Source organism: Neofelis nebulosa, chromosome Y (genome assembly GCF_028018385.1).
Source record: "Neofelis nebulosa isolate mNeoNeb1 chromosome Y, mNeoNeb1.pri, whole genome shotgun sequence".
Taxonomy (NCBI): Eukaryota; Metazoa; Chordata; class Mammalia; order Carnivora; family Felidae; genus Neofelis; species Neofelis nebulosa.
In genome coordinates this window covers 7,119,195-7,132,102 of record NC_080801.1, presented here as the reverse complement: position 1 = coordinate 7,132,102, position 12,908 = coordinate 7,119,195, and the positions used below count along the sequence as shown (strand labels likewise).

The 12,908-nt window shown below is 34.8% G+C and overlaps 1 pseudogene; it reads left to right on the top strand.

The window, feature by feature from the left end:
- Positions 1 to 7,253: 7,253 nt before the first annotated feature.
- On the top strand, positions 7,254 to 7,353 carry LOC131503540 (U6 spliceosomal RNA; annotated as a pseudogene).
- The last annotated feature ends 5,555 nt before the right edge of the window (positions 7,354 to 12,908 follow it).

Here is a 12,908-nt window from a genome sequence, read left to right as displayed (position 1 = left end):
ACTGCCTTCCTTGGAAATTTACACTCGCTTAATAAAAGTGAAACATGCACCTCAAATGGATACATTTTACATAGAACATCCACTGCACCTTCACTACAAAGGTGGGTACTATTGTGGTAGACTCAGAGAATCATAATCATATATTGCCAATGGTAGTAAAATGCAAATCCTTTCACTGATTTTATTTATAACAAATGTGATTAGTTATCAACATGTTAAGTTATCCTTAATAAACATTAACTGAAATTTAAGGACTATAAAAAGATCCGAGTGTATAACATCAGATTCTATTGAAGCCATCCCTGCCAAACGAAAGTGACACATTTTTCTTCTATCACCACCCATTCTAAAGTTAAATAAATGCTATTTATTAGATTTACCTGAATTACCCCAGAGAATGGCAAAAACAGAATGCTCCAGAGAATGCCATGATTAAGAGATGGCACCACAAAGTAATTTATGCATGAGACATGAATTTTATATGAATATAATTTCAAAACTGAGTTCACATAATTATAACAATGGTAGTACGATTGTCTTAAGTATTTAATTTCTCCATATGAGTAAAGATCATTTAATCTAACTCATTTTATTGCATGAGATTTTCTGTGTTACTTTACAATAACAATTTTATTAAAATATGATTTACATATAATACAATTCACCCATTTAATATGTACCATTCAGTAGCTTTCAGTTATTCATAGATCTGTCGAAACTATTACCACAATAAACTTTGGAACAATGTCATCACTCCAAGAACAAACTTTGTACTCATTAGCCAATCATCCTGCATTTTTCCTTCTTCCCTGAGTCCCTGTTGACTGTTAAATATTTTCTCTCTATATAGATTTGCCTACACTGAATTATTCATATGAAAGAAATCATATAATGTTTAATCTTTTGTGTTAGACTTATGTTATTTAGCATGTTTTCAAGGGTGATTCATGTTGTAACATGTATAATTTATTCTTACAGCTAAATAACATTGTTTATATAGGTACACAAGATTTTTTTATCCATTAATTACATGATAGAAAATTGAGTAGGTATGTTATTTTTTATTTATTTATTTTTTAAAATTTACATGGAAGTTAGCATATACTGCAACAATGATTTCAGGAGTAGATTCCTTAATGCCCTTTACCCATTTAGTCCATCCTCTTCCCACCCTCTGTTTGTTTTCCATGTTTAAGAGTGCCTTATGTTTTTTCTCCCTCCCTATTTTTGCTTCCCTTCCCTTATGTTCATCTGCTTTGTATTGTAAAGCCCTCACATGAGTGAAGTCATATGATATTTGTCTTTCTCTGACTGATTTCACTTAGCATAATACCCTCCAGTTCCATCCACGTAGTTGCAAATGGCAAGATTCCATTCTCTTTGATTGCCACATCTTCTTTATCCATTCATCCATCAATGGACATTTGGCTCTTTCCATACTTTGGCTTTTATTGATAGTGCTGCTGTAAACACTGGGATGCATGTACCCCTTCAAAACAGCATACCTGTATCCCTTGGATAAACACCTAGTAGTGCAATTGCTGGGTCCTACAGTAGTTCTATTTTTAGTTTTTTTGAAGAACCCCCATACTGTTTTCCAGAGTGGCTGCACCAGTTTGCATTCCCACCAGCAGTGCAAAAGAGATCCTCTTTCTCCGCATCCTCACCAAATCTGTTGTTGCCTGACTTGTTAATGTTAGCCATTCTTACAGGTGTGAGGTGGTATCTCATTGTGGTTTTGATTTGTACTTCCTGGATGATGAGAGATGTTGAGTATTTTTTCATGTGTCGGTTGGCCATCTGGATGTCTTCTTTGGAGAAGTATCTATTCATGTCTTTTGCCCATTTCTTCACTGCATGATTTGGTTTTGGGGTATTGAGTTTGGTAAGTTCTTCATAGATTTTGGATATTAACCCTTTATCTGAGATGTCGTTTACAAATATCTTTTCCCATTCTGTTGGTTGCATTTTAGTTTTGCTGATTGTTTCCTTCGCTGTGCAGAAGATTTTTATTTTGGTGAGGTCCCAATAGTTCATTTTTGCTTTTGTATCCCTTCCCTCCAGAGACATCTTGAGTAAGAAGTTGCTGCGGCCAAGATCCAAGAGGTTTTTGCCTGCTTTCTCCTCGAGGATTTTGATGGCTTCCTGTCTTACATTGAGGTCTTTCATTCATTTTGAGTTTATTTTTGTGAATAGGGTAAGAAAGTGGTCCAGGTTCATTTTTTTGCATGTTGCTGTCCACTTTTCCCAGCACCACTTGCTGAAGATACTGTCTTTATTCCATTTGATATTCTTTCCTGCTTTGTGAAAGATTAGTTGGCCATACATTTGTGGGTCCATTTCTGGGTTCTCTTTTCTGTTCCATTGATCTGAGTGTCTGTTCTTGTGCCAGTACCATATTGTCTTGATGATTATAGCCTTGTAGTATAGCTTGAAGTCTGGGATTGTGATGCCTCCTGCTTTGGTTTTCTTTTTCAAGATTGCTTTGGCTTTTTGAGGTCTTGTTCCATACAAATTTTAGGATTGTTTGCTCTAGGTCTATGAAAAATGCTGGTGTTATTTTGATAGATATTGCATTGAATATGTAGATTGCTCTGGGTAATATTGACATTTTAACAATATTTGTTCTACCTTCTATCGAGGAGCATGGGATATTTTACTTTTTTGTGTGTCTTTTTCAATTTCTTTCATAAGCTTTCTATAGTTTTCAGTGTATAGATTTTCACCTCTTTGGTTAGATTTATTCCTAGGTATTATGGTTTTTGGTGCAATTGCAAATGGGACCAATGCCTTGATTTCTCTTTCTGTTGCTTCATTATTGGTGTATAGGAATGCAACCGATTTCTGTGTGTTGATTTAATATCCTGCAACTTTGCTGAATTCATGAATCAATTCTAGCAGTTTTTTGGTGGAATCTTTTGCACTTTCCATATAGAGTATCATGTCATCTGTGAACAGTGAATTTTGACCTCCTCCTGGCCAATTTGGATGCCTTTTATTTTTTTGTGTGTTGTCTGCTTACTGAGGCTAAGACTTTCAATACTGTGTTGAATAACAGTGGTGAAAATGGACATCCCTGTCTTGTTCCTGACCAGAGGGGGAAAGCTCTCAGCTTTTCTCCACTGAGGATGATATTAGTGTTGGGTCTTGTATACATGGCTTTTATGTATACATGGCTTTTATGATCTTGAAGTCTGACCCTTCTATCCCTACTTTCTTGAGAGTTTTTATCAAGAAAGGATGCTGTATTTTTTCAAATGTTTTCTCTGCATGTGTTGAGAGGATCATGTGGTTCTTGTCCTTTCTTTTATTGATGTGATGAGTCACATTGATGGTTTTGCGGATTTGAACCAGCCCTGCATCCCACGTATAAATCCCACTTGGTCATGGTGAATAATTTTTTTAATGTATTGTTGCATCCGGTTGGCTAATACCTTGTTGAGGATTTTTTACATCCATGTTCATCAGAAAAATTGGTCTATGGTTCTCCTTTTTAGTGGGGTCTTTTTCTCGTTTTGGAAGATATGTTACTTTTTTTTTTTTTAACGTTTTTTATTTATTTTTGGGACAGAGAGAGACAAAGCATGAACGGGGGAGGGGCAGAGAGAGAGGGAGACACAGAATCGGAAACAGGCTCCAGGCTCCGAGCTGTCAGCACAGAGCCCGACGCGGGGCTCGAACTCACGGACCGCGAGATCGTGACCTGGCTGAAGTCGGCCGCTTAACCGACTGCGCCACCCAGGCGCCCCAGATATGTTACTTTTAAAAAGTTATCAATGCTTACAATGTAGGATATTCTTTATATCTGTTAGTTTTATATTGTGGCTCTAGACCACAAATATTAAATATTGTACTAATGAAACAAGCCACCAATTAGAGTAATTCAGAAATGTGTATTATAAATTCTACATAATTGCAAGAGGGACGTTGTAAATGTTTGCACAAATACAGATTATGGAATTAAAGGTAGAAGAGATTTTAATACTCCACTTCTAATTATGTTTAAACAATGATGAAAATAACTGAGACCAGAAAGATCTTGGGTGGCATGCAAAGTAAATATAATTTTAAGGTTGCACTGCTTAGAAAGAATATAAATTCGTTGATGGAAATTCTAGTATATTTTAAAAGTTATTCTTTATATTTGGTAGTCATACAATGAGTTCTCTTACTCCCACTTCAAAATAGGAGTACACACTGGAGTTTGAATCTCTGCATTACACTTTTTTGCGATACGTGTTGTAGAATAATTATTTGCTTCATTTTTGTTTTCATCTGTTTTAAGTTTAAATTTATTTGTTTTAAATATTGCCATACAGTGTACTCTTGGGAAAGTCTTTCATTAGCTAATAGGTGCACATAATATTTGATATTTTGGAAAGTCTGTCTCAGTATTGATGAAATTTGTAATGCTGTGGCCTATGTGGTATAGATAATATTGTTTTTCTCTTTTAGTGAGCGTAACAAGTTTTATCCCACGTTTCAAGTTTCTAAGCATAGATCTACCTGTGATAGTGGAGACATTTGTCAAGTATCCTTTTTGGTATGAAAATGTTTATAAGTGTGTTACTAGATAAAATATTTAGCATATTTTATGAACAAAAGTTATTTTTAAAAACTGATTATGTGATTATGATGTAGTATTTGAATAAACTGAGCACTTTGGAAAGGTTTAGTTTTACTGTTTGAAGATTTTTATGAATTTCTTTCCTCAACAGTTTGTCACAAAAAAAGAAAAATGTATTGTTTTTAAATATATATGTGTATGGGTATATATATGTATACTTATACATAATCAAATTATACCACTGTTCTCTGCAGCTTTATCTCAGAAGAATTTGTTATCACCTGGTAGATTATAAAAAAATTAAATGTCAGTCAAGGGTCAAAATAATATGTTTCTTTACATAACATAATACTGTATAAAGAAGAAAAAGTAATTTTCTCTCATTTCTTATTCCTTCCACAGTAATTTCCTTGATACATCATTAAAAGTTTAGAACAGGGGTCAACAGACTTTTGTCTTTAAATGGCAGAATGTAAATCTGTGCTATCTGGTATAGTTAATGTTAAAGCAACAATGTGAAAGACACTATGCTTTTTTTTTTTTTTATCAGCATAACTAGTAAAATTGTACTTAGAAAAAACAGATGGCGGGTTGGATGTGGCCCGTGAGCTATGTTTAGTTGACCCCTGATTTACACTTAAATTCTTGGAAACTCATTAATGAATAGCTTAGTATGTATACGGTTGACTCTGTACTGTTCAAGGAATTTGCACTTATATTGTTCATACTAGATCTCCAAAAAGACAACTTTCACTAAACACTTCATGCTAACAAGTAAAAATCTGAACAAACTGAAAAAGGTCACAGGCCACTCTGACACTGAACACACTGAAGACAGGCATATGCAGAAAATCATAACCTTGGGGGCAAATACCAAAATACAAATCACTTTGGGAACCAGTGCTAAGGTAGGAAAAACTGCACTACAATTTAATTGCTGGCAGCTCAGTGTCAATGACTCAACAAAAATAAGACAATACAAAAGAACTTTCCAAGGATCCACTCATGAGGGGAGCCCAAACTTTTGTACCTTCAAGAATTCTACTAGGTCCTCAGTGAATATCACAGACAAATAACACTTTTGAAATAAATCAGAACATTCTGTTGTTAATAAGGTCTGTCTTCGCAACAAATTGTTTTACCAGAGCTTAACGTGCTGGGATTTTATCAGACCCTAACCTACCCCAAGAAGGCAAATGCCCAGCTCCACCCACCTGTAATGATGCTGTCCTTAAACAGGAACAGGGAAAAGGGTGATGAAAGAGTTTATGGCCAAGGCTCATAGTACTGGCACAAGCTCACCAAAACATTGAGTTTTCATCATAGGACTGTTGAATGTTTGTCCTCCCCACAGAATTTACCACCAAATGACTTAAAAGCCTACTTAATGCAGTTTTAGTTAAAATATCATATCCACCTTTCAACAAAAACTAGAAAGAAATACCAAAAGGCAAAAAGCTTGAAAAGACTAAAACCACAATGGGATAAGGCTGTAATATTTGAATTATCACACTAGCAACTTAAAAAAAAGTTTGTAATTACCAAGATAATTGGTAATTACAATTCGTCATTGTAATAAAGGTAGAGAAAACATGAGAAGAGATGGATAATGTAACACATAAAAATTCTAAGAAAAAATTCTAGAAGTAAAAACCATTACAAATAAAAAAAGAATGCCTGTGATGTATTCATTAGATATGCATGACTGGGAACAATAACTGAGCTTGAGGATTTGATGAGACACATGCCCAAATTGAAAATCAAGAATAAAAAAGAAATGAACAAAATATCTAAAATTTGGGACAAGAACAAAAGGTATAGCATAGGTAAAATAGGAATACCATCAAAAGAAAGGAAAAGGAAAAAAAAAAAGAAGAAAAAGAAAGGAGCAGAAGCAATATTTGAAACAATAATGATGTAACTTGCCCCCCACCCAATAATGTCAGACACCAGACTAAAAATGCAAATGTGCCCTATGCTTACATCTAGCCACATTGTATTCAAATTACAAAAATTTAAAGATAAAAAATCTTGAAAAAAGCCAGAGGACCATACTACCTATAGACAAGCAAGATAGGAATTACATTCATCTTCTCAGAAACCATGCAAGGAAGAATGGAGTACCACCAACCTAGAATGTTTTGCACTGTGAAATTCTTCAGAAGTAAAGGGAAAATACCTCCTTAAAATTGTGAAGTTCCTCTCAGTAGATCAACCTTGCAAAAGTTATTAAAAGAATTTTTTATAAAAAAGGAAAATGATGCATCTGAAACTCAGACCTACATAAAAAAAGAGCATTCTAAAAGGATATGTGAATGTAAAAGAACTAATTTTTCTTGATTGATCTGCAGATACCATTTCACCAAATAATAAAAGCAATAATATATTTGATTATGTAAGTATATGTATAAGTGAAATGAAAGAGAACATTGGTACTAGAGATTAAAGGGAGGAATTAGGAATATTTTGTGATTACAAAGAATTTGCATACATATGAAGTGAAGTAGTATTATTTGAAAGATCTGCATGAATTATAAATGTTTATTGAAAATTTTAATGCAACCACCAAAAAAAAATCTATAACATGTATGCAAATATATATAAAAATATATATACACAACATATGTTAAAATTTAATACGTTAAGGAAGGGAATAAATGGAGTCATATATAAAACAAAACACGGTGCTCACATTGGTAGCCCACAATATTAGAATAATACAGACAATATTAGCATGGCTCCTAAACAAGGATGACACCCAAATTCATGAAGTGCTCCATATTTTTAAATGGCAACAAATACTTACCTATCAATAATTAGTATGAATGTAAGTGGACAAAATTTTCCAAGCAAAAGCCATAGGGTGACAGATGGATAAAAACAAAACAAAACAAAACAAAACAACAAAAACAAAACATGACTCATCCATATGCTTCCTATACGAGACTCATTTTAGACCTATGGATACCTGCAGTTTGAAAGTGTGGTGGTAAAGAAATATTACTCATGCAAATGAATGTCCAAAGGAAGTTGGAGTAGCCTTACTTATATTGGACAAAAATAGCTTCTAAAACAAAAGCTATAACCACAAACAAAGAATGACACTATAAAATAAAAGGGAAAAGTCTAAGATGATATATAACAATCGTAAATATTTGTGCACCCAAAATGGGAGTACCTGAATACATAAACAGTAAATAACAAACATAAAGGCACTAACTAATAATAATAAAACAGTAGTAGAGAACTTTAATACCCTACTTACAATGATGGACAGCTCATCTAAACAGAAAAATCACAAGGAAACAGTGACTTTGAATGACACATTGGACCAATTGGACTTAACAGATTTAATTGACAACATTTCATCATAAAACAATACACATTCCTCTCAAGTGCACATGAACCATTCTCCAGAACATATCAGGTATTAGGCTACAAAACAAGCTTCAACAAATTCAAAGAGATTGAAGTCATTACACATCTTTTCTGATCATAATGCTATGAAACTAGAAATCAACTACAAGAAAAAAATCTGTAAGGAGAACAAATACACGGAGACTAAATAACATTCTACTAAGCAATTAATGGGTAAACAAGAAATCAAAGAATACATCAAAAAGTAAAGGAAACAAACAGTAATAAAATCACAACCATCCAAAACTTTTGGGATGCAGCCAAAGTGGTTTTAAGAAAAAAGTAAGTAGCAATACAGGTCTACCTCAACAAGGAAGAAAAATCTCAAATGAACAAGATAGCCTTACAACTAAAAAAGCTAGAAAAAGGACAAAGGAAAACCTAAACCAGCAAAAGAAGTAATAAAGATTAAAGTGGAAATAAATAATATAGATGTTAAAAACACAACAACAACAGCAGCTAACATCAATGAAACCAGGAACTGTCTGCAAATATCAACAAAATTGACACACCTTTAGCAAAACTCATAAAAAAAGAAAGAGAGGGAAGAGAGAAAGGAAAGGAGAGACAAGAAAGAAGAAAGGAGAGAAGGAAGGAGGAAAGAAGGAATGAATGAACTCTAACAAAATTACAAATGAAGGAGAAATAACCAGCATCACAGAAACACAAACAATTGTAAGAGAATGCTATGAAAAACTATATGCCAACAAATAAAACAATCCAAAAGAAATAGTTAAATTCCTGGATATATAACCTACCAAAACTGAAGCAAGAAGAAATAGAAAATTTGAATAGACTGAAAGGACAAGATGACTTCACAGGGGAATTCTAGCAAACATTTGAAGAAGAGTTATTATTATGGAACTATTCCAAAAACAAGAAGAAATAAAACTTCGAAATTCACTCACCCAGGCCAGAATTACCCTGATACCAAAGCCAGATAAAGACTCCACACACACACACAAAAGAACTACAGGCTAGTATTTCTGAAGATCTTTAATGCAAAAAATCTTCAACAAAATTCAAGCAAATCAAATCCAACAATACATTAAATAATCATTTGGTACCATCCAGTGGGACTTATTCCCAGGATGTAAGCGTGGTCCAATATTGACAAATAAGTGCGATACATCACATCAATAGGAGAAAGAATAAAAACTATACGATAATTTCAGTAATGTAAAAAAAGCACATGACAAAGTACAATATCCATTCATGGTAAAAACAAACAAACAAACAAACAAACAAGCAAACAAACAAAGAAAATCTCAGCAATGTAGATTGAGTGAATATATCTCCACATAACATGACATAATACAATATGTAGGAAACTCAAAAGACTCCACCAAACTTGAAAAAAACTTGAAAATTCTGTGTCCCCCACATATTATTTTCTTTTTTCTTTCTTTTTAAATATGAAATTTATTGTCAAATTGTTTTCCATACAACACAGTGCTCATCCCAACAGGTGGCCTCCTCAATGCCCATCACCCACTTTCCCTTACCTCCCACCACCCCCATCAACCCTCAGTTTATTCTCAGTCTTTAAGAGTCTGTTATGGTTTGGCTTCCTCCTTCTCTAACTTTTTTTTCCCCCTTCTCCTTCCCCATGGTCTTCTGTCATGTTTCTCAGGATCCACATAAGAGTGAAAACATATGGCATCTGTCTTTCTCTGTATGACTTATTTCACTGAGCATCACACTCTCCAGTGCCATCCATGTTGCTACAAAAGGTTATATTTCATTCTTTCTCATTGCCACGTAGTATTCCATTGTGTATATAAACCACAATTTCTTTATCCATTCATCCACTGATGGACATTTAGGCTTTTTCCATAATTTGGCTATTGTTGAAAGTGCTGCTATAAACATTGGGGTACAAGTGCCCCTAAGCATCAGAACTCCTGTATCCCTTGCATATATTCCTAGCAATGCTATTGCTGGGTCATAGGGCAGACCTATTTTTAATTTTTTGACAAACCTCCACACTGTTTTCCAGAGCAGCTGCACCAGTTTGCATTTCCACCAACAGTGCAAGAGTGTTCCCATTTCTCCACATCGCCTCCAGCATCTATAGTCTCCTGATTTTTTTCATTTTAGCCACTCTGACTGGCGTGAGGTCATATCTCAGTATGGTTTTGATTTGTATTCTCCTGATAAGGAGTGACGTTGAGCATCTTCTCATGTGTCTGTTGGCTATCTGGATGTCTTCTTTAGAGAAACGTCCATTCATGTCTTCTGCCCATTTCTTCACTGGATTATTTGTTTTTCAGGTGTGCAGTTTGGTGAGTTCTTTATAGATATTTGGTATTAACCCTTTATCCAATATGTCATTGCAAATATCTTTTCCCGTCTGTTGCCTTTTAGTTTTGTTGATTGTTTCCTTCACTGTGCAGAAGCTTTTTATCTTCATGAGGTCCCAATAGTTCATTTATGCTTTTAATTCCCTTCCCTTTGGAGATATGTCAAGTAAGAAAATGCTGTGTCTGAGGCCAGAGAGATTTTTTCCTGCTTTCTCCTCTAGGGTTTTGATGATTTCCTGTCTCACATTCAGGTCCTTTATCCATTTTGAGTTTATTTTTGTGAATGGTGTAAGAAAGTAGTCTAGTTTCATTCTTCTGCATGTTGCTGTCCAGTTCTCCCAGCACTGTTTGTTAAAGAGACTGTCTTTTTTCCATTGGATGTTCTTTCCTGCTTTGTCAAAGATGAGTTGGCCATACTTTTGTGGGTCTAGTTCTGGGATTTCTATTCTATTCCATTGGTCTATGTGTCTGTCTTTGTGCCAACAGCATGCTGTCTTGATGGCTACAGCTTTGTGGTAGAGGCTAGAGTCTTGGAGTGTGATGCCTCCCGCTTTGGCCTTCTTCAAAATTACATTGGCTATACAGGGTCATTAGTGGTTCCATACAAATTTTAGAATTGCTTGTTGTAGCTTTGAGAAGAATGCTGGTACAATTTTGATTGGGATTGCATTGAATGTGTGTGTATAATATGTCGTATGCAAAAAGTGAAAGCTTGACTTCATATTTGCCAATTTTGATGCCTTAAATTTCCTTTTGTTGTCTGATTGCTGATGCAACTTCCAACATTATGTTAAACAACAGCAGTGAGTGTGGACATCCCTGTCATCTTCCCGATTTCAGGGGGAAAGCTCTCAGTTTTTCCCCATTGAGGGAAGCCCATCAGTTGTGGGCTTTTCATAAAGGGCTTTTATGATGTTTAAGTATGTTCCTTCTATCCCAACATTCTCGAGGATTTTTATTAAGAAAGGAGGCTGAATTTTGTCAAAGGCCTTTTCTGCATCGATTGACAGGATCATATAGTTCTTATCTTTTCTTTTATTAATGTGATGTATCAAATTGATTGATTTGCAAATGTTGAGCCAGCCCTCTGGCCCAGGAATGAATCCCACTTGATCATGGTGAATAATTATTTTTATATGCTGTTGAATTCGATTTGGTAGTATCTTGTTGAGAATTTTTTGCATCCATATTCACCAGGGATATTGACCTGTAGTACTCTTTCTTTGCTGGGTCTCTGTCTGGGTTAGGAATGAAAGTAATGCTGGCTTCATAGAATGAGTCTGGAAGTTTTCCTTCCCTTTCTATTTTTTGGAATAGCTTGAGAAGGATAGCAATATTATCTCTGCTTTAAATGTCTGGTAGAATTCCCCTGGGAAGCCATCTGATCCTGGACTCTTGTTTGTTAGGAGATTTTTGATAACTGATTCCATTTCTTCCCTGGTTATGGGCCTTTTAAGTTTTCTATTTCTCCTTGTTTGAGTTTCGGAAGTGTGTGGTTGCTTGGGAATTTGTCCATTTCTTCCAGGTTGTCCAGTTTGTTGGCATATAATTTTTCATAGTTTTCCCTGATTATTGCTTGTATTTCTGAGGGATTCATTGTAACAATTCCATTTTCATTCATGATTTTATCTATTTGGGTCATCTCTCTTTTCTTTTTGAGAAGCATGGCTAGACGTTTATCAATTTTGCTTATTTTTTCAAAAAGCCAACTCTAGGTTTCACTGATCAGCTCTATAGTTTTTTTTAGATTTTATATTGTTTATTTCTGCTCTGATCTTTATTATTTCTCTTCTTCTGCTGGGTTTGGGGTGTCTTTGCTGTTCTGCTTCTATTTCCTTTAGGTGTGCTCTTAGATTTTGTATTTGAGATATTTCCTGTTTCTTGAGATAAGCCTGGACTGCAATGTATTTTCCTCTCAGGACTGTGTTCGTTGCATCCCAAAGCATTTGGATTGTTGTATTTTCATTTTCACTTGTTTCCATATATTTTTAAATTTCTTCTCTTATTGCCTGGTTGACCCATTCATTCTTTAGTAGGGTGTTCTTTAACCTCCATGCTTTTGGAGGTTTCCCAGAATTTTTCCTGTGGTTGATTTCAAGTTTCACAGCATTGTGGTCTGAAAGTGTACATGATATGATCTCAGTTCTTTTATACTTATGAAGGGCTGTTTTGTGACCCAGTATGTGATCTGTCTTGGAGAAAGTTCCATGTGAACTCGAGAAGAAAGTGTATTCTGTTGCTTTGGGATGCAGAGTTCTGAATATATCTATCAAGTCCATCTGATCCAATGTATCATTCAGGGCCCTTGTTTCTTTAATGACTGTGTGTCTAGATGATCTATCCATTTCTGTAAGTGGAGTGTTAAAGTCCCCTGCAATGACCACATTCTTATCAATAAGGTTGCTTATGTTTGTGATTGTTTTATATATTTGGGGGCTCCTGTATTCGGCACATAGCCATTTATAATTGTTATTTTTTCCTGATGGATAGACCCTGTAATTGGTATATAATGCCCTTCTTCATCTCTTGTTACAGCCTTTAATTTAAAATCTAGTTTGTCTGATATAAGTGTGGCTACTCCAGCTTTCTTTTGACTTCCAGTAGCATGATAGATAGTTCTC